The sequence below is a fragment of the Delphinus delphis genome, chromosome 6 (genome assembly GCF_949987515.2).
Source record: "Delphinus delphis chromosome 6, mDelDel1.2, whole genome shotgun sequence".
Lineage (NCBI taxonomy): Eukaryota > Metazoa > Chordata > Mammalia > Artiodactyla > Delphinidae > Delphinus > Delphinus delphis.
In genome coordinates this window covers 83842169-83869496 of record NC_082688.1, presented here as the reverse complement: position 1 = coordinate 83869496, position 27328 = coordinate 83842169, and the positions used below count along the sequence as shown (strand labels likewise).

The following is a 27328-nucleotide window of genomic DNA, read 5'->3' as shown; positions in this document are numbered from 1 at the left end:
TCGTCCCTGCTCCAGTCCCCGCGGAGGGTGCCCGGCGCGGTCTCCGGGCAGAGACGGCCCCCTGCCCTGCTCTCCCTTTCTCTCGGCGGTGACCGCGCGGGTGGCTGCGGTACAGCGCGGAGCGGAGCCGAGGGGCGGCGGGCAGGGGCCGGGCGCGCACCCCGCCTCCCCAGCCGCCCCAGCTCCCAGCCCCTAGGTGCGCCGCGCTTCAGGGTGGGCTGTGGTGTGACGTCGGCGATGGCTGGGCTTGCTCCCTCTCAGTGGGTAGCTTGGCCTGAAGTGTGTTCTCTGCTTACAACTTGGCGCCCTGTGGGTTTGATTTGAACCTGAATCAGATCGCCCTAGATGACAGTGCAGAGTTTCCCTCCAGCCTTCCTTCCTGAGTTGGGGGTTCTTCATGCAAGTGTTCAGGGACTCCTACAACCCAACGCAAAGGCTTGCTGGGCTCAATGGTTGTTTCCCTCCTGTGCCTTTAAGCCTTTTAAAGTACCAGTGCAGTTTTGAATTGGTTCGTTTCCTTTCCTGGGCATTTACTCATCACAGAATAGAGTTTTACACATCGTTGTGAATGTTGATAACTTAAAGCCCATTTCTCATTTTAAGATAGCTTCCTCAAGTGCTTGCAGGTCTAGCACTGCCGATGACCTAATATGTTGTAAGACTCAGTCGAAATTTTCTTTGGCAATATTAATTCTGTGTGGTTTTTTTTTCAGGTATTCAAAATTGTAGCAGTGTTTATGATGTACGACAGTTTGTAGGTAGAAGGGACTTTAATAGTCTTCTGGATCACTCATTTTCACTTACCATTTATGTTCTTGTTGGAATTTTTTTTTTTTTTTTTTTCGGTACGCGGGCCTCTCCCTGTTGTGGCCTCTCCTGCTGCGGAGCACGGGCTCCGGACGCACAGGCTCAGCGGCCATGGCTCACGGGCCCAGCCGCTCCGCGGCATGTGGGATCTTCCCGGACTGGGGCACGAACCCGTGTCCCCTGCATCGACAGGTGGACTCTCAGCCACTGCGCCACCAGGGAAGCCCCCGTGTTGGAATCTTTATGTAAATCAGGTTATCTCTTTCTTTGTTAACCTCTGAATTCGTTCTATAAATTGTCTTTTTTTCCCCCTGAGAAAACCAGAAAGTGGTTTTTGTAATTGTATTGTGGAATGTTTTCAGTTCAGCAGGCCAAAAAAGTAGTAGTTTATTTAAGGCACTTTATATGGTACATATTTTAAAACGTGTGCCAAATGTTAAAATCAAACAAAACCCTGAAAGATCTGTAAGCATTTTCTTATGTAATTACTGTGAGATAGTTAGCAGTGCCTTATCCACTCCTTATTTCTCATCCTTAAGGATGAGTTGTAACATGACTTGTTCTGTTTCCCATTCCACTTTGCTTGAATTAATTTCTACAGTGAAGTTATAGGTTCATTTTTTAAAAAATTTATTTATTTTATTTATTTTATTTTTGGCTGCACTGTGTCTTTGTTGCTGTGCGAGGGCTTTCTCTAGTTGCGGTGAGCGGGGGCTACTCTTCGTTGCGGAGCGAGGGCTTCTCATTGCGGTGGCTTCTCTTGTTGCAGAGCACGGGCTCTAGGTGCGGGCTTCAGTAGTTGTGGCGGATTCTTAACCACTGTGCCACCAGGGAAGCCCTAGGTTCATTTTTAATGACCTCAAAACTCTGCCTTGAATTGCTTCAACACATACTTAGAACTGCAGTCTCACTCTGAACACTGAAATGAAAAGTATAGACATAGAGCTACCCTTGTAATTAGCCACATTGCAAAACATTTAAATGTATAGTGTAATCTGAACTTTTGTAAATGCAGTTTTTATAAACCTTTTTTAGTTGACTTGAATTGAGGCATTATTCTCTTTGGAATAGTCTAGCTAGATTCTTATATAATAACGGTTTTATTTTCAATAGTTGAAGAAAAAGAGGTCCAAGACGTGTGAAATCATCTAATTTGTATCATATTCTATATCTTGGACAAAAAAAAAAATCTCTTCCACAGTTTCACCTTCCAAAATCTACTTTTCTTGCTTGAAGCCCCTTAATACCTGGAAGTTGAACAGTGCATGGGTAGTAATGGATGACCTGTCAGAGGGCTTTCTGCAAATTGGGAGCTTCTCTTAGGCAGTAGGTCTCAGTGTAAACAACAGAAATTGTCAACAGTGGACACTGAATTTAAACTTTATATATTATTGTTGGTTACTGTGCCTCTGTGTACTACAGTGTAGTGGCTAAGGGGCTGGCCCTCAGAGCCAGACAGGCTGGAATTGAATCCTGGCTTTGCTTTGAGCAAGTTATTTATCTTCTTTGTGCTTCAATTTTCTCAACTGCAAAAATGGAGCTAATTATGGTGTATACTCTTAAGATGATCTTGAATATTAAATGAGTTAACACATCTAAAGTGCTTAGCCCACAATGCCTGGCACATAGTAAATGCTCAGTAAATATTGCTAGTGTTTTTCCTCAGTGCAAGGGATCTAGTAAGCCGAAAAGGGGCTTTGGGCTGATCGAGCACTGTTATTCCAGATTAATTCCACGATGACCCATTTGCTCTGTTGGGGCTAAGTGAGAGCTTAGTGTTACTGTCCTGGCTTGGAAGCATGTAATTTATTTAGTTTAGAACAGCTAGACCCTGAGCTGGGTGCCCTGAGATGCTGCCGGAGATTGGCTGTAGTATCCCTGTTTGTCCCTTCTGACAGAACCTTGGATTGTCTCCCTCATGGTGGTGGTGGCTGCTATTTTAATCACCTGTTTTTGAGTTTGTGATTGCATGTTTCTTTGGCTGTCATGTGCAGCTATCAAAAATATTATCTATCAAACTATTAATGGATATATTTATGTGTTTATCTGATCAACATATTGCATGTTTCCAGGATATACAAAATCACTTTCATCTAAGCATTCTTTTTTTTTTTAAATTCTGTATTGATGTTACTTAGAATGAGGTTAATTTTGATTTGCCATTGTGTTCCTTTTCAGTTTTCATGTAATTTTCCTAGGAAAACTAAAAAAAAGTTTTTTAAATGTACTTCTTGTTCTTTTTGGTTTGCAGGGATCTGATATTAATACTCTGTTCTTTACATCAGGTGCTTTCAAATGTTTGGTCTCAGGACCCTTTTATACTCTTAAAAAATTATTGAGCACCACAAAAAGCTTTTGTGGATTATATATTATAAATTAAAGCAAAGATGCAAAATTTTTATTAATTCACTTAAAATGATCATTATAAACCCATTACATGTTAATATAAACTTTTTTTTAGTGAAAGATGACTATTTTTCAAGAATAAATAAAGGAGTGAGAAGACTGGCATTCTAGATTTTGTAAATCTCTAATGTCTGGTTTAATAGAAACAGCGGGATTCTCATATCTGCTTCTGCATTCAGTCTATTGCAATATATTGTTTGGGTTGAAGTATATATACAGAGAGAAATCCAGCCTTACACAGTTAATGGCTGAAAAAGGAAGGGATATTTTGATAGCCTCCAGATAATTATGGATATACTTGTTTGGTACTACATCAAAACTCAGCATATGACAGTTTTTAGTGAGTTATATAAAGGTTTGGAATGAACCTCCCCAAAATGTGCCACTTTTGAGTGTGGATTATTTTGAGCTAAAGGCAATTGGGAAACTGCCTGTTCAAGGGAAACTACTGCCCCTTCCTTAACTACCTAGAAGAATTTAAATTGGGGATTTTTCCCAGAAAAAGAGTTATTACCAGCGATAAATTTTATCCTAGTGGCCCCATCTATATGGCAGACAAACATCGTATTGTCAAACATCTGCTCTTCTTATTGTCCTGTGAATGACCTTAGTTCTTGGAAGCCCCAGTCCCCTATCCCATTCTGTAGCTCAGGATGACATACACACTTCATTTTACCTTTCTGTCTTTGAAACTCTGATGTATGTAGGGTCTGTCACCCTTCATGTGGTTGGGATTCCCATACATATGAATTAAATTTGCTTTTCTCCTGTTAATCTGTCTCATGCCAATTTAATTCTTAGAGCAGCCAGAATAACCTAGAAGAAGGGTAGAGGAAAGTTTTCTCCCTCCCTGACAGTTGCAGTATGGAATCTGAAATCATAACATTGGACTTTTTAATAATGTTATGTTAAAATCTGTTGGTCTGAACTTAGAGTGGACCTAACGCCCATGCCTGAATTTATAACATCATGCCCTGGTCATTTGTAAATATTGGTTCAGTGAGTTACTTTTCATTACAAAATATTAAAAAAACCATGTTTGTTAATATCAATATCACCACCTATTCCATCAGAAACAAGTTATTGGGAAGCTGTCCCAGTTGTGACATGATGGTGGTTATGAGTTTTCCAAAAATCTGATTTTTGCTTGAAAGCTCAAATTTTATCATTGGCAACAAATATGATTGTCAGTTGTTTCCTGTAAGTGACAAATAGACTTCAGTAATTTCTGAGCAAACCTCTGCCAAAATACCTAAGTCATTCTTTTAAGTAAAGGTGGTGTTTAACGAAAAAGGCTAATTCAAGCTCTCAATTCAGTTACAGAAGCACTTTTCCTTGAGACAGCTGTCAAGCATTATAATTTACTATATAGCAAGAAAGGCTTCATGCATACTTAACCACTTTTTCACATAGAACATTGAAAGAATATGTATGCAAGGGCCAAGATTTAATAAAATTAATATCTTTTTTACTATTTCAGGGACATTCTTAAGTGAAACAGACTTTTTTATAATTGCTGGTACTTGATGGTGAAAATACAATCACTAATAACAGTACAGTTTGGTGCCACCATTATAATTTGTTCCAAGGTGCCAGAAATTTTACAAACCATTGCTTTTGCACTATTAGTGTAAATGCTAATATAGTTAAAAAGGCTAATAATGTTTTAGTATTATTATAAAAATAGCTTTGACCTCGTGGACCCCCTAAAAGGGTGTTGGGACCCCAGGGTTTCACAGAGCACACTTTGAGGACTTACAGTATAAATCATAGGGGATTTCTACCAAACTTTGATTAGGAAGGAAAGTGGTAGTAACTATTTCTAGTCTATTTTTGCTTCAGACTTTTGGGTCCCTGTAAAGGCCTTCTTTAAAAAAAAACATTTAAGCAGAGTAAAGGTTATTCATAGAAAGTTGAGAGGTTTCTTAGGGTTTTAGTCAAGTGCTGATACAAGGGGGCTATATTATTAGTATTCTGAAATTACACTATCTTAAGATTTGGTTGTACATTTCCACATAAATGTTCAAATCTAATTTTTTTTGGATTTTACATATTAGACAAATATAGTGAAGGCACAGTATGGAAAACTCGCTTGACACCCAGCTCATAAGCTGGAAAAAAAAAAGACAAACTACTTAGCTCCCTTCATTTTTCATTTAATTCATGCTGAGGATGAACCATCCTAAGGAGAGGTGACCAGTACTTGCTGTCTTTGTGTCACATCTTTTCCCTATGGGGAAAATGATTTACGATTATGATTATAAGGGTATAGGTTACGTTGGGAATAATAATAATAATGTCAATGAAGGATTTATGGTAGAATAATAGTAATAAAAATGTTAACACTGTCCACATATAATAGAGTTTAATGAATTGAAAAGAATGCTATTTTTTTTTTTGCGGTACGCGGGCCTCTCACTGTTGCGGCCTCTCCCGTTGGACGCACAGGCTCAGCGGCCATGGTCACGGGCCTAACCGCTCCGCGGCATGTGGGATCTTCCCGGACCGGGGCACGAACCCGTGTCCCCTGCATCGGCAGGCGGACTCTCAACCACTGCGCCACCAGGGAAGCCCCAAAAGAATGCTATTTTTGACAAAAACTCCAGATTTGTTAATTTGTGGTAGGCACAGCTTCTTGTTGAATGTAGCAGAACTGACTGATGATAGTTGATGCAAGACAGCTAACTTCCCTGAGAAGCTTCTCTCCTAATTTACAGAGTGAAAGAATTTGACTTCCACAAGGTCTTTGAAGCCTGCTACAATTCTGGGGTTCTGGGATTTTTTCTTTGTCTTGAAAATGTCTCTTTCATCTGTTAATTTCATCTCATCAGTTTTAATTTTTTTTTAAATTAAATTAAATTTAATTTTTTTTTCCTCTTTAACAGATTTTTTTTTTGGGCCAGATTTTCTTTTATTTCTTTATACAGCAGGTTATTATTAGTCTTCCATTTTTTTTTTTTTTTTCCTTACGCGGGCCTCTCGCTGTTGTGGCCTCTCCCGTTGCGGAGCACAGGCTCTGGACACACAGGCTCAGCGGCCATGGCTCACGGGTCCGGCCGCTCCGCGGCATGTGGGATCTTCCCGGTCCGGGGCACGAACCCGTGTTCCCTGCATCAGCAGGCGGACTCTCAACCACTGCGCCACCAGGGAAGCCCTAGTCTTCCATTTTATACACATCAGTGTATAAATGTCAATCCCAATCGCCCAATTCATCACACTACCACCCCCACCCCCTGCCGCTTTCCCCTCTTGGTATCCATACGTTTGTTCTCTACATCTGTGTCTCCACTTCTGTCCTGCAAATTGGTTCATCTGTACAGGTTTTCTAGGTTCCACATATATGCGTTAATATACGATATTTGTTTTTCTCCTTCTGACTTACTTCACTCTGTGACAGCCTCTAGATCCATCCATATTCTCTACAAATCACCCAATTTCGTTCCTTTTTATGGCTGATAATACTCCATTGTATATATGTACCACATCTTCTTTATCCATTCGTCTGTTGATGGGCATTTAGGTTGCTTCCATGACCTGGCTATTGTAAATAGTGCTGCAGTGAACATTGGGGTGCATGTGTCTTTGAATTATGGTTTTCTCTGGGTATATGCCCAGTAGTGGGATTGCTGGATCGTATGGTAATTCTATTTTTAGTTTCTTAAGGAAGCTCCATACTGTTCTCCATAGTGGCTGTATCAATTTACATTCCCACCAAGAGTGCAAGAGGGTTCCCTTTTCTCCACACCCTCTCCAGCATTTGTTGTTTGTAGGTTTTCTGATGATGCCCATTCTAACTGGTGTGAGGTGATACCTCATTGTAGTTTTGATTTGCATTTCTCTAATAATTACTGATGTTGAGCAGGTTTTCATGTGCTTCTTGGCCATCTGTATGTCTTCTTTGGAGAAATGTCTATTTAGGTCTTCTGCCCATTTCTGGATTGGGTTGTTTGTTTTTTTTTAATATTGAGCTGCATGAGCTGTTTATATATTTGGGAGATTAATCCTTTGTCCATTGACTCATTTGGAAATATTTTCTCCCATTCTGAGGGTTGTCTTTTCGTCTTGTTTATGGTTTCCTTTGCTGTGCAAAAGCTTTTAAGTTTCGTTAGGTCCCATTTGCTTATTTTTGTTTTTCTTTCCATTACTCTAGGAGGTGGATCAAAAAAGATCTTGCTTTGATTTATGTCAAAGAGTGTTCTTCCTATGTTTTCCTCTAAGAGTTTTATAGTGTCCGGTCTTACATTTAGGTCTATAATCCATTTTGAGTTTATTTTTGTGTATGGTGTTATGGAGTGTTCTAATTTCATTCTTTTACATGCAGCTGTCCAGTTTTCCCAGCACCACTTATTGAAGAGACTGTCTTTTCTCCATTGTATATCCTTGCCTCCTTTGTCATAGATTAGTTGACCATAGGTGCATGGGTTTATCTCTGGGCTTTCTATCTTGTTCCATTGATCTATATTTCTGTTTTTGTGCCAGTACCATATTATCTTGATTACTGTAGCTCTGTAGTATAGTCTGAAGTCAGGGAGTCTGATTCCTCCAGCTCCATTTATTCCTTCAAGACTCCTTTGGCTATTCGGGGTCTTTTGTGTCTCCATACAAATTTTAAGATTTTTTGTTCTAGTTCTGTAAAAAATGCCATTGGTAATTCGATAGGGATTGCATTGAATCTGTAGATTGCTTTGGGTAGTATAGTCATTTTCACAATATTGATTCTTCCAATCCAAGAACATGGTATATCTCTCCATCTGTTGGTATTGTCTTTAATTTGTTTCATCAGTGTCTTATAGTTTTCTGCATGCAGTTCTTTTGTCTCCCTAGGTAGGTTTATTCCTAGGTATTTGCAATGGTAAATGGGAATGTTTCCTTAATTTCTCTTTCAGATTTTTCCTCATTAGTGTATAGGAATGCAAGAGATTTCTGTCTATTAATTTTGTATCCTGCTACATTACCAAATTCATTGATTAGGTCTAGTAGTTTTCTGGTGGCATCTTTAGGATTCTCTATGTATAGTATCATGTCATCTGCAAACAGTGACAGTTTTACTTCTTTTCCAATTTGTATTCCTTTTATTTCTTTTTCTTCTCTGATTGCCATGGCTAGGACTTCCAAAATAATGTTGAATGATAGTGGTGACAGTGGACATCCTTGTCTTGTTCCTGATCTTAGAGGAAATGCTTTCAGTTTTTCACCATTGAGAATGATGTTTGCTGTGGGTTTGTCGTATATGGCCTTTGTTATGTTGAGGTAGGTTCCCTCTATGCCCATTTTCTGGAGAGTTTTTATCATAAATGGGTGTTGAATTTTGTCAAAAGCTTTTTATGCATCTATTGAGATGATCATATGGTTTTTATTCAATTTGTTAGTATGGTGTATCACATTGATTGATTTGCATATATTGAAGAATCCTTGCATCTCTGGGATAAATCCCACTTGATCGTGGTGTATGATCATTTTAATGTGTTGTTGGATTCTGTTTGCTAGTATTTTGTTGAGGGTTTTTGCATCTATATTCATTAGTGATATTGGTCTTTAATTTTCTTTTCTTGTAGTTTCTTTGTCTGGTTTTGGTATCAGAGTGCTGGTGGTCTCATAGAATGTTTGGGAGTGTTCCTTCCTGTGTAATGTTTTGGAAGAATTTGAGAAAGATGGGTGTTAGCTCTTCTTTAAATGTTTGATAGAATTCACCTGTGAAGCCATCTGGTACTGAACTTTTGTTTGTTGGAAGATTTTTAGTCACAGTTTAAATTTCATTACTTGTGATTGGTCTGTTCATATTTTCTATTTCTTCCTGGTTCAGTCTTGGAAGGTTATACCTTTCTAAGAATTTGTCCATTTCTTCCAGGTTGTCCATTTTATTGGCATAGATTTGCTTGTAGTAGTCTCTTAGGATGCTTTGTATTTTTGAGGTTTCTGTTGGAACTTCTCCTTTTTCATTTCTAATTTTATTGATTTGAGTCCTCTCCCTGTTTTTCTTGATGAGTCTGGCTAATGGTTTATCAATTTAATTTATCTTCTTGAAGAACCAGCTTTTAGTTTTATTGATCTTTGCTATTGTTTTCTTTGTTTCTATTTCATTTATTTCTGCTCTGATCTTTATGATTTCTTTCCTTCTGCTACCTTTGGGTTTTGTTTGTTCTTCTTTCTCTAGTTCCTTTAGGTGTAAGGTTAGATTGTTTATTTGAGATTTTTTTTGTTTTTTGAGATAGGCTTGTACTGCTATAAACTTCCCTCTTAGAACTGCTTTTGCTGCATCCCATATGTTTTGGATTGTCATGTTTTCATTGTCATTTGTCTCTTGGTATTTTTTAAAATTTCCTCCTTGATTTCTTCAGTGATCTCTTGGTTATTTAGTAACGTATTGTTTAGCCTGCATGTGTTTGTGTTTTTTACATTTTTTTCCCTGTAATTCACTTCTAATCTCATAGCACTGTGGTCAAAAAAGATGCTTGATATGATTTCAGTTTTCTTAAATTTACTGAGGCTTGATTTGTGGCCCAAGATGTGATCTATCCTGGAGAATGTTCCATGTGCACTTGAGAAGAAAGTGTAATCTGCTGTTTTTGGATGGAATGTCCTATAAATATCAATTAAATCTACCTGGTCTATTGTGTCATTTAAAGCTTGTGTTTCCTTATTAATTTTCTGTTTGGATGATCTGTCCATTGGTGTAAGTGAGATGTTAAAGTCCCCCAGTATTATTGTGTTACTGTCAATTTCCTCTTTTATAGCTGTTAGCAGTTGCCTTATGTATTGAGGTGCTCCTATGTTGGGTGCATATATATTTATAATTGTTATATCTTCTTTGGGGATTGATCCGTTGATCATTATGTAGTGTCCTTCCTAATCTCTTGTAACATTCTTTATTTTAAAGTCTATTTTATCTGATATGGGTATTGGTACTCTAGCTTTCTTTTTGTGCGTGTGTGTGTGTGTGTGTGTGTGTGTGTGTGTGTGTGGTACGCGAGCCTCTCACTGTTGTGGCCTCTCCCGTTGCGGAGCACAGGCTCCGGACGCGCAGGCTCAGTGGCCATGGCTCACGGGCCCACTCGGGATCATCTTGGACCGGGGCACGAACCCGTGTCCCCTTCATCGGCAGGCAGACTCTCAACCACTGCGCCACCAGGGAAGCCCTCTAGCTTTCTTTTGATTTCCATTTGCATGGAATATCTTTTTCCATCCCCTCATTTTCAGTCTGTATGTGTCCCTAGGTCTGAAGTGGGTCTCTTGTAGACAGCATATATATGGGTCTTGTTTTTGTATCCATTCAGCCAGTCTATGTCTTTTGGTTGGAGCATTTAATCCATTCACGTTTAAGGTAGTTATCGATATATATGTTCCTATTACCATTTTCTTAGTTGTTATGGGTTTGTTTTTGTAGGTCCTTTTCTTCTCTTGTGTTTCCTAATTAGAGAAGTTCCTTTAGCATTTGTTGTAGAGCTGGTTTGGTGGTGCTGAATTCTCTTAGCATTTGCTTGTCTGTAAAGCTTTTGATTTCTTCATCAAATCTGAATGAGATCCTTGCCGGGTAGAGTAATCTTGGTTGTGGTTTATTCCCTTTCATCACTTTAAATATGTCCTGCCACTCCCTTCTGGTTTGTAGAGTTTCTGCTGAGAAATCAGCTGTTAAGCTTATGGGAGTTCCCTTGTATGTTGTCATTTTTCCCTTGCTGCTTTCAGTAATTTTTCTTTGTCTTTAATTTTTGCCAATTTGATTTTTATGTGTCTCGGCATGTTTCTCCTTGGGTTTATCCTGTATGGGACTCTCTGCACTTCTTGGACTTTGGTGGCTATTTCCTTTCCCACGTTAGGGAAGTTTTTGACTGTAATCTCTCAAATATATTCTGGGGTCCTTTCTCTCTTGTCTCCTTCTGGGGCGGCTATAATGCGAATGTTGTTGTGTTTGATGTTGTCTCAGAGGTCTCTTAGGCTGTCTTCATTTCTTTTCATTCTTTTCTCTCTATTCTGTTCCACGGCAGTGAATTCCACCAGTCTGTCTTCCAGGTCACTTATTCGTTCTTCTGCCTCAGTTATTCTGCTATTGATTCCTTCTAGTGTAGTTTTCATTTCAGTTATTGTATTGTTATCTCTGTTTGTTCTTTAATTCTTCTAGATCTTTGTTAAACATTTCTTGCATTTTCTCGATCTTTGCCTCCATTCTTTTTCCGAGGTCCTGGATCATCTTCCCTATCGTTTTTCTGAATTCCTTTTCTGGAAGGTTGCCTATCTCCACTTCATTTAGTTGTTTTTCTGGGGTTTTATCTTGTCCCTTCATCTGGTACATAGCCCTCTGCCTTTTCATCTCCTTTATCTTTCTGTGAATGTGGTTTTTGTTCCATAGCCTGCAGGATTGTAGTTTTTCTTGCTTCTGCTGTCTGCCCTCTGATGGATGAGCCTATCTAAGAGGCTTGTACAAGTTTCCTGATGGGAGAGACTGGTGGTGGGTAGAGCTGGGTGTTGCTCTGGTGGGCAGAACTGAGTAAAACTTTAATCTGCTTGTCTGCTGATGGGTGGGGCTGGGTTCCCTCTTTGTTAGTTGTTTGGCCTGGGGTGACCCAACATTGGAGCTTATCCGTGCTCTTTGGTGGTGCTAATGTCGGACTCTGGGAAGGCTCTCGCCCAGGAGTACTTCCCAGAACTTCTGCTGCCTGTGTCCTTGTCCTCACAGTGAGCCACAGCCACCCCCCACCTCTGCAGAAGACCCTCCAACACTAACAGGTAAGTCTGGTTCAATCTCCTATGGGGTCACTGCTCCTTCCCCTGGGTCCCAGTACACACACTACTTTGTGTGTGCCCTCCAAGAGTGGAGTCTCTGTTTCCCCCAGTCCTGTCGAAGTCCTGCAGTCAAATCCCGCTGGCCTTCAAAGTTTGATTCTCTAGGAATTCCTCCTCCCCTTGCCGGACCCCCAGGTTGGGAAGCCTGACATGGGGCTCAGAACCTTCACTCCAGTGGGTGGACTTCTGTGGTATTAGTGTTCTCCAGTTTGTGAGTCACCCACCGAGCAGTTGTGGGATTTGATTTTATTGTGATTGCGCCCCTCTTACCATCTCATCGTGGCTTCTCCTTTGTGTTTGGATGTGGAGTATCTCTTTTGGTGAGTTCCAGTGTCTTCCTGTTGATGATTGTTCAGCAGTTAATTGTGATTCTGGTGTTCTCAGAAGAGGGAGTGAGAGCATGTCCTTCTACTCCACCATCTAACCAGTCCCCCCCAGTTTTAATTTTGTGTTTACATTTGAAACTTATTTTTTCCAATTTTTAACATATTGACTCATTCATATTTTTGGTCCATATTTTGATTTAAAAATTCATTTTTAGAAATTATGGTAAAATATATATAACATAAAATTTAGCATTTTAATCTCTTTTTAAAATAAATGATTTTATTATTTTTTGGCTGCGTTGGGCCTTCGTTGCTGCATGTGGGCTTTCCTCTGGTTGTGGTGAGCGGGGTCTATTCTTCATTGTGGTGCGCAGGCTTCTTATTGTGGTGGCTTTTCTTGTTTGGAACATGGGCTCTAGGCGCGCGGGCTTCAGTAGTTGTGGCACGCAGGCTCAGTAGTTGTGGCTTGTGGGCTCTAGAGCACAGGCTCAGTAGTTGTGGTGCCTCGGTTTAGTTGCTCTGCGGCACGTGGGATCTTCCCGGACCAGGGCTCGAACCCATGTCCCCTGAATTGGCAGGCGGATTCTTAACCACTGCGCCACCAGGGAAGCCCTTAACCATTTTTAATATACAGTTCAGTGGCATTAAGTAATTCACATTGTTTTGCAACCATTATTACCACCCATCTCTAGAACTTTTCATCTTGCAAAACTAAAACTCTTGATCCATTAAACAATAGCTGCCCATTTCTTCCGCTTCCACCTGCCCCTGGCAACTACCATTTTGTTTTTTCTCTCTCTGAATTAGACTACTTTATCTACATTATATGAATGGAATCATACAGTATTTGTTCTTTTGTGATTGGCTTATTTCTTTTAGTATGGTATCTTCAAGTTTCATCTACACTGTAGCATGTGCCAGAATTTCCTTCCTTTTTAAGGCTAACATTCCATTGTATGTATATACCATGTTTGTTCTTTTTTTTTTTTTTTTATCCATTGATAGTTACTTGGGTTGCTTCTACCTTTTGGCTGTTGTGAATAATGCTGCTGCTGTGTACATGGGTGTGCACATATTTCTTTGAGACCCTGCTTTTAGTTCTTTTGGGTACATACTCAGAGTGGAATTGCTGGGTCATATGGTAATTCTATTTTTAATTTTTTGAGGAATGACCATACTGTTTCCATCACGGCTGCATCATTTTACATTCATACCAGCACCAACATTGAACAAGCGTTCCAATTTCTTTACATCCTTGTCAACACTTGTTATTTCCTATGTGTGGGGTTTTTTTGTTTTTGTTTTTTTTTTGGATACTAGCCATCCTGATGGGTGTTAGGTGATATCTCATTGTGCTTTTGATTTGCAAAATACCAGCAAACTGAAAACTGCTGAATTCAGTTTGCTGGTATTTTGTGGGGGATTTTTTGGATCTGTGTTCAAAGGGGTATTGGTCTGTAGTTTTCTTGTAATGTCTTTGTGTGGCTTTGGTATCAGGGCGATGCCTCACAGAATGAGTTAGGAAGTGTTCCCTCCACTTCAGTTTTTTGAAGAATTTGAGAAGCATTGATATTCTTTAAATGTTTGGTAGAGTTCACTAGTGAAGCCATCAGGTTTGGGGCTTTTCTTTGTTGGGAGCATTTTGATTACTGGCTCAATCTCCTTAATAATTATGGGTCTATTCAGATTTTCTATTTCTTTGTGACATAATAGGTTTCTAGAAATCTGTCAGTTTTACCTAGGTTATCCACTTTGTTGGTGCACAGTTGTTCACAGTACTCTCATAAAATCTTTTTTATTTTTGTGGAATCAGTAATGTCTGCACTTTCTGATTAGTAATTTGCTTCTTTTTTCTTAATCTTGCTAAAGTTTCATCAATTTTGTGAATTTTTTGAAGAATCAACTTTTGTTTTTGTTGATTTTTCTGTATTATTTTTCTATTCGCTGTTTCATTTATCTCCGCCCTAGTCTTTATTATTTTCTTCTTTCTGCTAGCTTTGGGTTTCAGCTTTTTCTAGTTCCTTAAATTGTAAAGTTAAGTTGTTGATTTGAGATCTTTCTTATTTTTTAATACGTGTTTATAGCTATAAATTTCCCCCTTAGCATTACTTTCACTGCATCTAATAAATTTTGGTATGTTGTATTTTTTGTTTTCATTTGTCTTTTAAGTATTTCTAATTTCCCTTAGGATTTCTACTTTGACCCAGTGGTTGTTTAAGAGCATATTGTTTAATTTCCACAAATTTGTGAATTTTCTAATTTTTCTTTTACTGATTTCAAAATTCATTCTGTTGTAGTTAGGAAAAATACTTTGTATGATTATCTGTCTTTAAAAGTCTATTGAGACATAATTTGTGGCCTGATATATCGTGTATTCTGCAGAATGTCCCACTTGTACTTGAGAAGAATGTATAATCTGTTGTTAGGTAGAATGTTCTATATATGTCTGTTATCTCTAGTTGGTTAATTGTGTTGTTTAAGTCCTCTATCTCCTTAACTTATCTTCCGTCTGGTTGTTCTATCCATTATTGAGAGTAGGGTGTTGAAACTGCCAACTGTTATTATAGAACTGTCTATTTTCCCCTTTAATTCTGTCAGTTTTTGCTTCATATATTTTGATAGTCTGTTATTAGGTGAATGTTTACAATTGCTATATCTTCTTGCTCTCTTGAGCCTTTTATTAATATATAGTGTTCTTCTTTGTATTTTATAACCTCCTTTGATTTAAAGTCTATTTTGTCTGGTATTAGTACAGCCACCCGTGATCTCTTTTGGTTACTATTTGCATGTCATATCTTTTTCCATCCTTTCACTTTCTACCCATTTGTACCTTTGTATCTAAAGTAAGTCTCTTGTAGAGAACATATAGTTGGATCATGTTTTTAAAATCCATTTTTGGCAATGTCTATTGGAGAGTTTAATCCATTTACATCTAAAGTAATTATTCATAAGGAGGAACTTTTGTCATTTTGCTATTAGTTTCTTATATGCCTGATAGCTTTTTGAGTTCCTCATGTCCTGTATATTTTGATTCCTATTGTGATATTAGTGGCAGGTGACTTAGGGCTGTGGTACTTTCCTTAAAACAAACAAAGAAACAAATAAACAAAACTTAAACCATTTTAATGGGTTAGAGTCATAGGTTAGAGGCAAGGAAAATATGTGTTTCAAGGTAAGAATTTTAATTTCTTCCATCACCTATATGGATTTAGGAATTTTGGCATTTGTTTAAGTATAAAAATAGTCAGTTGGAATCAGTGTTGGGTGGAAGAGTTATTTTAAATAAACTAATTGAAGTGTAGTTGGATTCTGCTCCTCCAACAATAAGACCCTATTATTTGTAGTATAATTAAAACATCACATAGCAGAACAAATTAGACCTTTGTAAATGTCAGAGCATCTTTTGTGGAGTAGTGTGTGAACCATCCAAACTCTTGTGTTTTTAATGAGGATGCATAATGAAGAAAGGTAAAAGGTATAACCTTCTTATAGGTTTACTGTTATCCACATTTTCTGATAAAATTAATGACAGTAATATAGTGAAATAAATTTGCCTGTTTGCAGATCAGCTTAAAACATTAGTAAACTAATCATAAAATGTCATATGTTTAAGGTAACTAGATGAAAATGTATACCTTAATATTGTAATTTAGAGTAAGTTAATAAACACAGATCATGTCCAGAGTATACATTTCTCTCTTAATTTAAATGATAATAATCTCTGTCTGCCTATTGCTGGGAATGTTACTCTTCTTTCCTTTAGATGATAGATATTATTTACCTCCTTCCTTTAAAGTTTCTTTTTCCTTTAATAAGGGAAAGGGGTATGAGCGTATTCTTTGGGATCTTCCTTATTAAATAATCAGGATTTACAATTTTCCATCACATTGACATAGCTGGTGTGGGGGAATAGTAGCTCACTTATATTCTTGAAAAGTGGTTTCTTCCTTTTAGATGATGAAACAATAAGGGAGAGCTGAAAAAAGCTCTTTTCAGCATACTTCCCCATGGTAGGACCAGCTACCCGGATTTTCTTTTCTTTCTTTCTTTTTTTTTTCCCTGTACGCGGGCCTCTCACTGTTGTGGCCTCTCCCGTTGCAGGGACATGCAGGCTTAGCGGCCATGTGGGATCTTCCTGGACCCGGGCACGTACCTGTGTCCCCTGCATCGGCAGGCAGACTCTCAACCACTGCGCCACCAGGGAAGCCCTCAAACGTTTTTAAATAGTGGAAGTTTTTTGTCTAATGATACCTTGTGGGGAGACCTGTTAGTAAACAGATGAGAGTAAATTAGTGAAGTTGTTCTGGCTGAATGGGAACTGGACCAAGTTGTTTAAGCAAGTCAAGTCAAAGTAAATCATTTCCTCAGATTGTTTTTAAAAGATTTAGATGGGGCTTTGGAGTGTGAACAGTATATGGTTCTTGGCGTTTTTTCTTTTTTAGCAGTTTGACTTGAAATAAATGTAAAACCACATGTGTTTGAAGTCTTTATCTATTTAGAATATACAGCTTTACCTTTGCTGTGTGTCAGAATTTCTTCTGTGGCTTGTTTGTGGAATGAAAGTTAGGACCGCTTACATGTATGAAATACTGATGCCTTATGTGTGTGCCTGTTTATTGACTTGGCCGATGAGCTTGATTCCAGGCTTAAGCCAGTGAGAACTGAGAGTTTCAGTTTTTAGGTTCTCTAGGCTCTGGAACTAGTTCTAGTTGAGAGCAAAAGATCAGGAAAATCTCGAAAATTCAGAAGATCCAAACCTTTGTACTTTTGAGCTAGAATATGCAAAACTGTTTACTTTTCCTTATGTGTGGGCTAGCTTGAGCAAGTTTATTTGCTTGTATGATTTTCTGCTAAGGCCAGATTTCCACATTTAATTCTAGTGTAAGCCACATTTAAATATATAAAAATCAATTTTTACAGACTCTTCCCCCAACTGAGGGAGGTGTATACTGTGGATTTTTATGTGACAGCATAGTATAGCCTTTTTTCCCCCCCAAACCTCTTTTGGGTAAGTAACTCAGAATACATATTCCCAAGAGCCAGGTGGGTCTGTAGTTTTCTTGTTTTTTTTTTTTTTTGCAGTACGCGGGCCTCTCACTGTTGTGGCCTCTCCCGTTGTGGACCACAGGCTCCAGACGCGCAGGCTCAGCGGCCATGGCTCACGGGCCCAGCCTTTCCGCGGCATGTGGGATCTTCCCGGACCGGGGCACGAACCCGTGTCCCCTGCATCGGCAGGCGGACTCTCAACCACTGCGCCACCAGGGAAGCCCTGTAGTTTTGCTTTTGTGTAAAGGATATTGTATTCCATCATGAGAAGCAGGCACTGAGGTACAGAGGGATTTAAGTCTCTAATCCTAATTTAGGAATTGTTGAATTATGAAAGTACCTGCAGAGATTAAGCTTTTTTTTCAAATAGTTGTATTGAGATATAACTCACATACCATATAATTTCACCGGTTAAAGTATGCAATTCAGTGGATTTTAGTACATTCACAGAATTGTGCAGACATCACTACAGTCAGTTTTAGACCATTTTCATTACCCCTCGGAGAAGCCCCACACCCTTTTAGCCTCTTCCCGCACATCCATCCCCATCTCTCCTAGTCCTAGGTGACCACTAAATCTACTTTCTGTCTCTATAGATTTAACTATCCTGGATATTTCATATAAATGGAGTTATATAATTATGTGGTCCTTCTTGACTGGCTTCTTCCACTTAATATAATATTTTTAAGGTTTATCCAGGTAGCACATATAAGTACTTTGTTTCTTTTTGTCACCGAATAATATTACATTGTATGGATATACCACATTTTATCCATTCGTCAGTTGATGGGCATTTGGGTTGTTTCCAGTTCTTGGTTTTTATGAATGAGGCTGCTATAAACATTTGTGTACAGGTTTTTGTATGGATATAACTTTTCATTTTTGGGGGTATGTACCAAGAGATGGAATAGCTGAGTCATTATGGCCACTTTATGTTTAGCCTTTTGAGGAACTGCTAGACTGTTTTCAAAGCAGCTGTATCATTTTACTTTCCCATCAGCAATGTATAAGTGTTCTAGTTTCTCCACATCCTTGTTAAGACTTGTCATTATCTGTGTTTTTTATTGTAGATATTTTAGTAGGTGTGAAGTGGTATCTCACTGTAGACTAATTTTTTAAAATGTGGTTAGGCATTACAGGAATGATAGTACTCTAAGATGAAGTTAATATTACAATTAAAGTATTTAATAGCCTGACCTGGGAATATAATCTTCAGTAGCCATTCTTAACCCTGGCCATGTATAATTAGTATCACTTCCTAATTTAAAAAAAATGGTGTTATGAATATTGTAAAATCCTTCCACCTCCCACCCCCCAAAATTCTTTATTCAAAGAGAAAACAGTGAATATTTAGTTATAGAGAACAGAATCCACTTGATGTAATTTAAGCAGAGAGGATTTATTTACCATGGGGTACTAAATAGCTTAAAAAATTGTTGGGATATATCAGTCTGGGTCTGATCAGGAGATAGAAGCCACACAGTAATTTAACAGGAAAAGAGTGGTATAAAGAATTATTGACTACACTTGATCGTAGCCAAAAGGCTGAGAAGTGGTGCTGGGAAAACTGGACAGCTACATTAAAAAAAAAATAAAATTAGAACATTCTCTAATACCATACACAAAAATAAACTCGAAATGGATCAAAGACATAAGTGTAAGGGCAGACACTAAAACTCTTCGAGGAAAACATAGGCAGAGCACTCTTTGACATAAATCACAGCGGTATCTTTTTTGATCTGATCAGGGTCAGCTAGTAGCTATCTTGTACAATTTAGGACAGGCAATCCCTCCTAGAGAAATGAAAAATAAAAACAAAAATAAACAAATGGGACCTAATTAAACTTAAAAGTGTCTGCACAGCAAAGGAAACCATAAACAAAATGAAAAGACAAGCCACAGAATGGGAGAAAATATTTGCAAATGAAGTGACCGATAAGAGATTAGTCTCCAAAATATACAAACAGCTCATGTAGCCCTATGTCAAAAAAAAACCCCGAAAGCAAAAAACAAAACAAAACAAAACAATCAAAAAATGGGAAGAAGATCTGAATAGATATTTCTCCAAAGAAAACATACAGATGGCCAAAAAGCACATGAAAAATGCTTAACATCACTAATTATCAGAGAAATGCAAATCAAAACTACAATGAGGTATCACCTCACACTGGTCAGAATGGCCATCATCAAAAAGTCTACAAACAGTAATTGCTGGAGAGGGTGTGGAGGAAAGGCAACTCTCCTGCACTGTTGGTGGGAATGTAAATTGGTTCAACCACTATGGAGAACAGTATGGAGGTTCCTTAAAAAGCTAAAAATAGAACTACCATATGATCTAGCAATCCCACTTCTGGGCATATATCTGGAGAAAACCATAATCTGAAAGGATACATGCACCCCAATGTTCATTGCAGCACTGTTTACAATAGCCAAGACATGGAAGCAACCTAAATGTCCATCGATAGAGGATTGGATAAAGAAGATGTGGTACATATATATAATGGAATATTACTCAGACATAAAAAAGAATGAAATAATGCCATTTACAGCAACATGGGTGGACCTAGAGATTATCATACTAGGTGAAGTAGGTCAGACAAAGACAAATATCATATGATATTGCTTATATGTGGAATCTAAAAAAAGTACAAATGAACTTATTTACAAAACAGAAATAGAGTCACAGATGTAGAAAACAAATTTATGGTTACTGGGGGGAAAGGGAGGGAGGGATAAATTGGGAGATTGGGGTTGACATATGTACACTACTATATATAAAATAGATAACTAATAAGGACCTACTGTATAGCACAGGGAATTCTACTCAATACTCTGTAATGACCTATATGGGAAAAGAATCTAAAAAAGAATGGATATATTTATATGTATAACTGATTCACTTTGCCATACAGCAGAAAGTAACACAACATTGTAAATCAACTATACTCCAACAAAAATTAAAAAAAAAAAGAATTATTGACTGTAACAGGGGATTGGAGCAATATGGGATTTACCAGTAAGAAGTCAAGGTAACGCTAAAGAATATAAGAATAGCTGATATAAACAGCAGTTTCTAATCCCAGGGCTCACTGACATCTATCCTTGGTTAGGTAGGGCACGTTCAAGTCAAGTAGGTAAGGTGTGGCAGTAGGAGAATTTGCTGGATATGTGCCCTCTTGGGTACCAGGGAAAGTGTTCCTGGGGAGGTGACTCAGCAGCATCACTCTGCTACGAAACTGCCTAACCTCCTGTTGGAGAAGCTGCACTGCTGCAGGAATCTGGTGCTGGAGAAGCCATCCTTGTCGGGGTGCGTCCTGGAGCCTTGCCTGCTGCAGCCAAGTGAGCACATTGGAACCATGAAACAGAATCCTTTTCCCCTACAGTGTCTTTCCAGTGCTCTCTTGACAAAGCTTAATATCATGTCAATTGGCAAAGAAATTGGTATTTTAAGTGCATAAATCCATTTTCACAGTACAGGCAAAAAGGGTGAATTTGGAGAGGAGGGGGAATGAATCAATATCTAGCACAGGTATTAAGTGGTTTCCAGAATTGTTTAGACATCTCAAGAAAGAGACTCTTGATTGAGCTTCAAAGGAACAACCTCCAAAACCTCTGCACAGAACTGAGAAACACAGGGAGTTATTGTCTTTTTTTGACTAAGAGGCCTCCTGTCTAATTGTGAAATTGCCTCTAGATCTTTACTGCTGTTTTAAAATCAGGAAAATGTTGTGGTCAGGAGGCCATGGTGATCAGGAATCTCCTGCTGTACTTAACCAGCTCTAGAACCGCACTGGACCTGTTCTGGTCTGTACCAGCCCTGCCTACAAGAGACTAGAATAGCCTTTCTCAATTTTTATGCCCTGGAGGATCCGTGAAATAATTTTCAGGTCTCAGGTTACAGGTGTGATATTAGTGTAAACAGAAAGTTTAGATATAGTAATTGTCTGACCACCTCCTGTTCACCTTCCTTCATTTGATTGGTGAAAGAGAGAGCTCCTATCCTAAATTGTACAGGATGGCTACTACCTGCCCCTGATCAGATGAGACAGCAATTTTTTTTTTTTTTTTTTTTGCGGTATGCGGGCCTCTTACTGCTGTGGCCTCTCCCGTTGCGGAGCACGGGCTCCGGACGCGCAGGCTCAGCGGCCATGGCTCATGGGCCCAGCCGCTCCGCGGCATGTGGGATCTTCCCGGACCGGGACACGAACTCGTGTCCCCTGCATCGGCAGGCGGACTCTCAACCACGGCGCCACCAGGGAAGCCCGAGACAGCAATTTTTTAGTTACATGTACTCACAACCTATGGGAATGGTACTTGGGAGTAGAGTAAACTAGCCAAATTGTCTATGGGAGATTGGCTTTGGAGTTACAAAAGGATGAAGTACTCCCTGCAACTCTCCACCCCCGTGGGAGGATGTGATTAGTTTGTTTGAATAATTCTGAGGACTGGCAGGGAACTGAAGCTAGTTCCGTTGAGGACTGAGTGGAGTGCAATTGGTTCAGCTGATAGTGGACCTAGCTGGGTGAGGAGTCTTTCCTGTTGGCTATGGTGAGGGTGGGAGAACTCTCATTAGGCCTCTGGGGCCCTGTGGGGCTCATAGTTGTCAGAACAGCACTTGAAATTTTAGGCCTTACAATACAGTACTCCAGTAATGATTGCTAATGCTTTTTTGATAGAGAATGATATTTTTCTGTGCCTCTATTTATTTTGGCCATCTAATTAGTCTATTCTTTTGTATGGATTTCCATCCCCACACAGGATGTAAACTCTTATGTGAGTTAGTAATGTAGGTAGAAAAAATAGCTTTTCCTTTTCCTAAATTTCCCACTGTATTTTTGTACTTTATCCAAGTAGGCCTAGGAGTCTTACAGATTTTTACTATACAAGATATCAATAGTATGGCTTGTGGTATATGGCTTGTACAAGAGTAATTTTATTTTTCTTTATTTTTGCAAATAAAGACTTTAACCAACCTTACTTGAAAAATAACCAGGTAGTTAAACTTAGATTGCTCTTCTGGAGACTAATCTCTTTCCTTTTTATGATTTTTAAAAACACATATGGTGAGGGCTTCCCTGGTGGCGTAGTGGTTGAGAGTCCGCCTGCCGATGCAGGGGACACGGGTTCGTGCCCTGGTCGGGGAAGATCCCACATGCCGCGGAGCGGCTGGGCCCGTGAGCCATGGCCGCTGAGCCTGCGCGTCCGGAGCCTGTGCTCCGCAACGGGAGAGGCCACAACAGTGAGAGGCCCATGTACCGCAAAAAAACAAAACAAAACACATATGGTGATAATAATAAATTTCTGTTAAATAACTGGCTTAAGCTAAAATGGGATTCAATTTTTTTGAAAAGTAGGCTTGGTAGACTTAGTTTAAAAAAATACTGTAAGCTGATTTTTAAAAAAATGATCTTTTTATTGTGGTAAAATATATTTAACCTACAATTTGCCATTTTCACCATTTTTAAGCTTATAATTCAGTAGCATTACTTACTTTCACGATGTTATACAACAGTCATCACTGTCTAATTTCCAAAATTTGTCATCACCCCAGATACTCTGCAACCATTAAGCAGTGACTCCCCATTCACCCTTGCCACTAGCCCCCAGTAAACTAATCTACTTTTTATCTCTATGAATTTGCCTGTTATAGATATTTTATATAAGTGGAAGTATAAAATATTTGTTGTTTTGTTTCTGACTTATTTCACTTAGCATAATGTTTTCAAGGTTAATTCACATACTGTAGCATGTGTTAGAACTTTGTTCCTTTTAATGGCTAAATAACATTCCATTGTATGTATATACCACATTTTGTACATTCATCTTTCAGTAGACACTTAGGTTGTTTTTGTGTTTTTGTGTTGTGAAGAATGCTATGTACGTTGACGTACAATTATCTGTTTGAGTCTCTGTTTTCAATTCTTGTGGGTATATACCTATGAGTAGAATTGCAGGGTCATATGGTAATTCTTTTTGAGGATCCGCCGAACTATTTTCCATAGTGGTTGTGCCATTTTACATTCCCACCAGCAATGTATGAGGGTTTCAATTTATCCACATTCTTTTATTTTTAAAATTTATTTATTTATTTACTTACTTTTGGCTGCACTGGGTCTTCATGGCTGCACCCGGGCTTTCTCTAGTTGTGGCAAGCGGGGGCTACTCTTTGTTGCGGTGCACGGGCTTCTCATTGCAGTGGCTTCTCTTGTTGCGGAGCATGGGCTGTAGGTGTGCAGGCTTCAGTAGTTGTGGCTTGCTGGCTTCAGTAGTTGTGGCATGCGGGCTCAGTATTTGTGGTGCGCCAGGTTCAGTAGTTGTGGCACGTGGGGTCTAGAGCGCAGGCTCAGTAGTTGTGGCACACAGGCTTAGTTGCTCCGTGGCATGTGGGATCTTCCCGGACCAGGGATCGAACCCGTGTCCCCTGCATTGGCAGGTAGACTCTCAACCACTGCGCCACCAGGGAAGTCCCTGGATATTAAACCCTTATGAGATGTCTGATTTGCAAATATGTTCTCCCATTCTGTATGTTGTCTTTTCACCTTCTCGACGATGTCCTTACATGCACAGAAGTTTTTAATTTTGAAGTTCAATTTATTTATTTATTTTTTGTTCCTAATGCTTTTGTTGCCATAACTTAGAATCCATTGCCAAATTCAGGGTCGTACAGATTTACTCCCATGTTTTCTTTTAAGAGTTTTAGTGCTTATATTTAGGTCGTTGATTCATTTTGAGTTAATTTTTATCTATGGTGTGAGTGGGTGTTCAAATTCATTCCTTTGCGTGTGGAAATCCAGTTGTCCCAGCAATAGAAGAGACTGTGCTTTCATTATGGAATGGACTTGACACCCTTGTCAATAATCAATAGGCCATAAATGTGTGTGTTTATTTCTAGACTTGCAGTTCTATTCCATTGGTCTCTTTGTCTATCTTCTTGTCAGTACCACTGTAAACTGATTTTAACTAGCATTTACTACAAACGTGAAAATTATTGACAGTGCAGATATTTGCTATCTAAAAACTATAAGCCAAAGTAATATTAATAAAAATATAGCCCATTAGAATTTATACCAGAATTCGAAAAAAACAAACTCTTTTTTTCCTGACTGACATGATGAGGCTCAAATATAGGTCCAGGAATTACAAATGAGTATATATATGTGTGTTGATCACTTGATATTTTATGAAAAGGTTTTATACAATAAACTTATTAGTTTTTAAAACTAAAAATAAAGAGTAAAGTTTATGTTTTTCATATGAAACTTGTTTTTGTTTTCTTTGGTTGACCATTCACAGATTTCATTTTCAACTGACATAAGATGATTTCCTCCTTGCTCTTGATGCTTATTAAACAAAAAATTCCATACACATATAATGAAATTGAAAGCTGGCAGCAAAATGTTCATTACCCTCTTATGATTTGCAGGACACTACCCTTTGATAGAAATCCAGCACTTTTTAGGGGCAGATCAGTAAATACCATCTTGATTTCATAGTCAGACCGCAGTGCCCAAAATTCTTTCTCTTCAAAGTCAAGTTCTCAGCCTGCACAGATGATTCAGAGAAAGGGTCTCTCATTTCAGCCTTACACTTGTTTGAAAACAAAGGGAAAATACTGTTCTATTTTATTTTTAAATTTTGTTCCCCTAGGTCAGCAAGACTTGAGATTTGCAGATATATCCTTTTTCACTCTTAAGTCCAAGCAGCAATAAGAGCATCTTTTGATATCCTTTTGTCACTTGATCTTTTCCCCAAGAATCTTGTCACTTGAAGTCAAAATGCTTTCTTTAAGGTCTTGCAGAGAGTGGTTCATTTGTTTCATGTGATAACAAATCTTTGCTAAGTTGGCTAGTTTCAGCAGCCATTCTTCATCCTCTAAGCACTTAGCAGAATTTGGCCTACTGTGTTTGCGAACGTACCCCTGCAGCTCACCATTCGGCTCGGATGTCCTGTGAGAACTCTTCATCTGCTAAGCCCCTGGACTTCTGCATGGAGCAGGAGATTTATGTGCTCTTTGTCCAGGTTTTCACACAGCTCTTTAAACATTTTTGAGTAAACAGGTTTTTGTTTAATAAAGTCAATCATTTTTTGTAGCTTCAAATAGAACTTTTTCATTTCATCTTCCAGAGCTTTTGACACTAGCAATTCTCTGTGAAGAAAACACTGTGTTGAGAAGTCAGGCTTTTGTTTTTTGGGGTTTTTTTTTGGCGTGTGGGGGGAGTTTAAACAATAGTGGCACATCTTCACATGGAGCCAGCTATTGGTGGGACATTTTCAGCACAGATGCCAACATAGTTCCTCCAAGATGGACCTTTTGTTTCGAGACAGAGGACAAAACATTAAATATCCTGTCCTCTGCTGGCTTTGGGCAGCACTCTGTAGCAAAAAAAAGTTTTCTTGATTTCACCATTTTCAAATCTTATAAAATCTATAAATATATAATGTAATCTTATAAATATTACAGATGATGATCTCTGTTGGCTCATCCATCTGGTTAGAGAAACTTGTTTTCCTGTTATCACGTAGGTCTTTAACATCACATGACATGTCAATACATTGACTTACCGTACTGTTATTGTACTGTAGAACTTTAAAAATTTCTCTTACTTCATCTCATGTAAACATTTCACTCAGCATAATTTTACATTCTGGCTGTATTAGGTTCTCAGCAATTGGGGTGGCTTTCCTTTTTCTGGTCAATAAGATCTGCTACTATATAACTTGCTACCTCAGCCTTTTCATTATATGTTATTTTTTAAAGCAAAAGCTTTATTATGCTTATTTTGAGGTCCCATTAATATCTTTAATGTGTCAAATGACTATAATTTGCAGCTATGTCTTTTGAATATTGCTGGAGCCATTGCTGCACTTGAAACGTTGTTTTCCACAGACAACACAAAATGGAATAGGATATTCCATTGTATAAATCCATTGATAAGTAGTTTTCATTAGAAGGATATGTTTTTTGTGTGTCTCTTGTTGCATTAACTTAGTGAAATGACTTGCAAGATACAACTCTTCATTACTAATCTTACCAGAATTGTCCACTGACCTTCCTTTCACACCTCAGCCTCAAAAATTGCCACATTGGATTATCAGGCATATTTGTAAATTACAAACGTTAATGTGTGAGACATGAGGGCATATCAAACAATTAACTGAGAAAATCACAAAAAGTCCAAACATTTCTCAGTAGAAGTCCCTGGTAATTTATTTAGTCCACATTTTGGAATGTTCAGACCAATAGCAAAGCGTTAGGAATGGGGGCAACTGGGTATAAAGTTTTTTTCATTAAAATTAGAATTTCCCTCCAGTTTTTCATTACACTTGTAGAGTTTGTTTGCTCCTATAAGGTAGTTAGCAGTGCACAAGGGGAGATTAGGGGACGCAATTTGAGAGGGAGAGGCTGATAGTCATTAGCCTATTATCTTCTCCCTGTGTCCTGCAGTCTTCAATTATCAAGGCCAACTCTAACCAAATGAACATGGTCCTACTGTGCACTATCACACACAGCTGATTTGTAACAAAATCATTAATTATGCTGCCACTGCTTGGTGCACAAAAGTAAAAGAGAAGGAAAAAAGAACCCCATGCCCCCCATCATGAGCTCTCAAAGAATTCAGTTTGTGGACCCCACTTTGAGAAACCCTGGACTAGACTTTGGGACCTCTCCATACACTGCTGTAGAAGAACTAAGCACGTTTAAGTTGGTACTTACCTGTGGGATCAAGTGGCCTTTTTCTGACTTTCAGTCTAATAAATTTCATAAATGATGAAATTGAGGAAAACATCTGGAACCCTAGCTGCAGGAGAGTCTAGGAAATACATTTTTTTTTTGGAAAGCTTTCACATTCCTGTAGTACAGGAAGGCACACTGGAGAGAAATTGGGCTAGATATTGCATGCCAATATACCATATTGTTGGATTTTTAAAAATGAAGATTTCTTATTTGTGTAGTAAAATTTTCT

The 27328-nt window shown here is 38.6% G+C and overlaps 1 protein-coding gene across 3 annotated transcripts in view; it reads left to right on the top strand.

The window, feature by feature from the left end:
- AGTPBP1 (ATP/GTP binding carboxypeptidase 1) overlaps window positions 1-27328 on the top strand; it is a 169423-nt gene that overhangs the window by 431 nt on the left and 141664 nt on the right. The window lies entirely within an intron of this gene.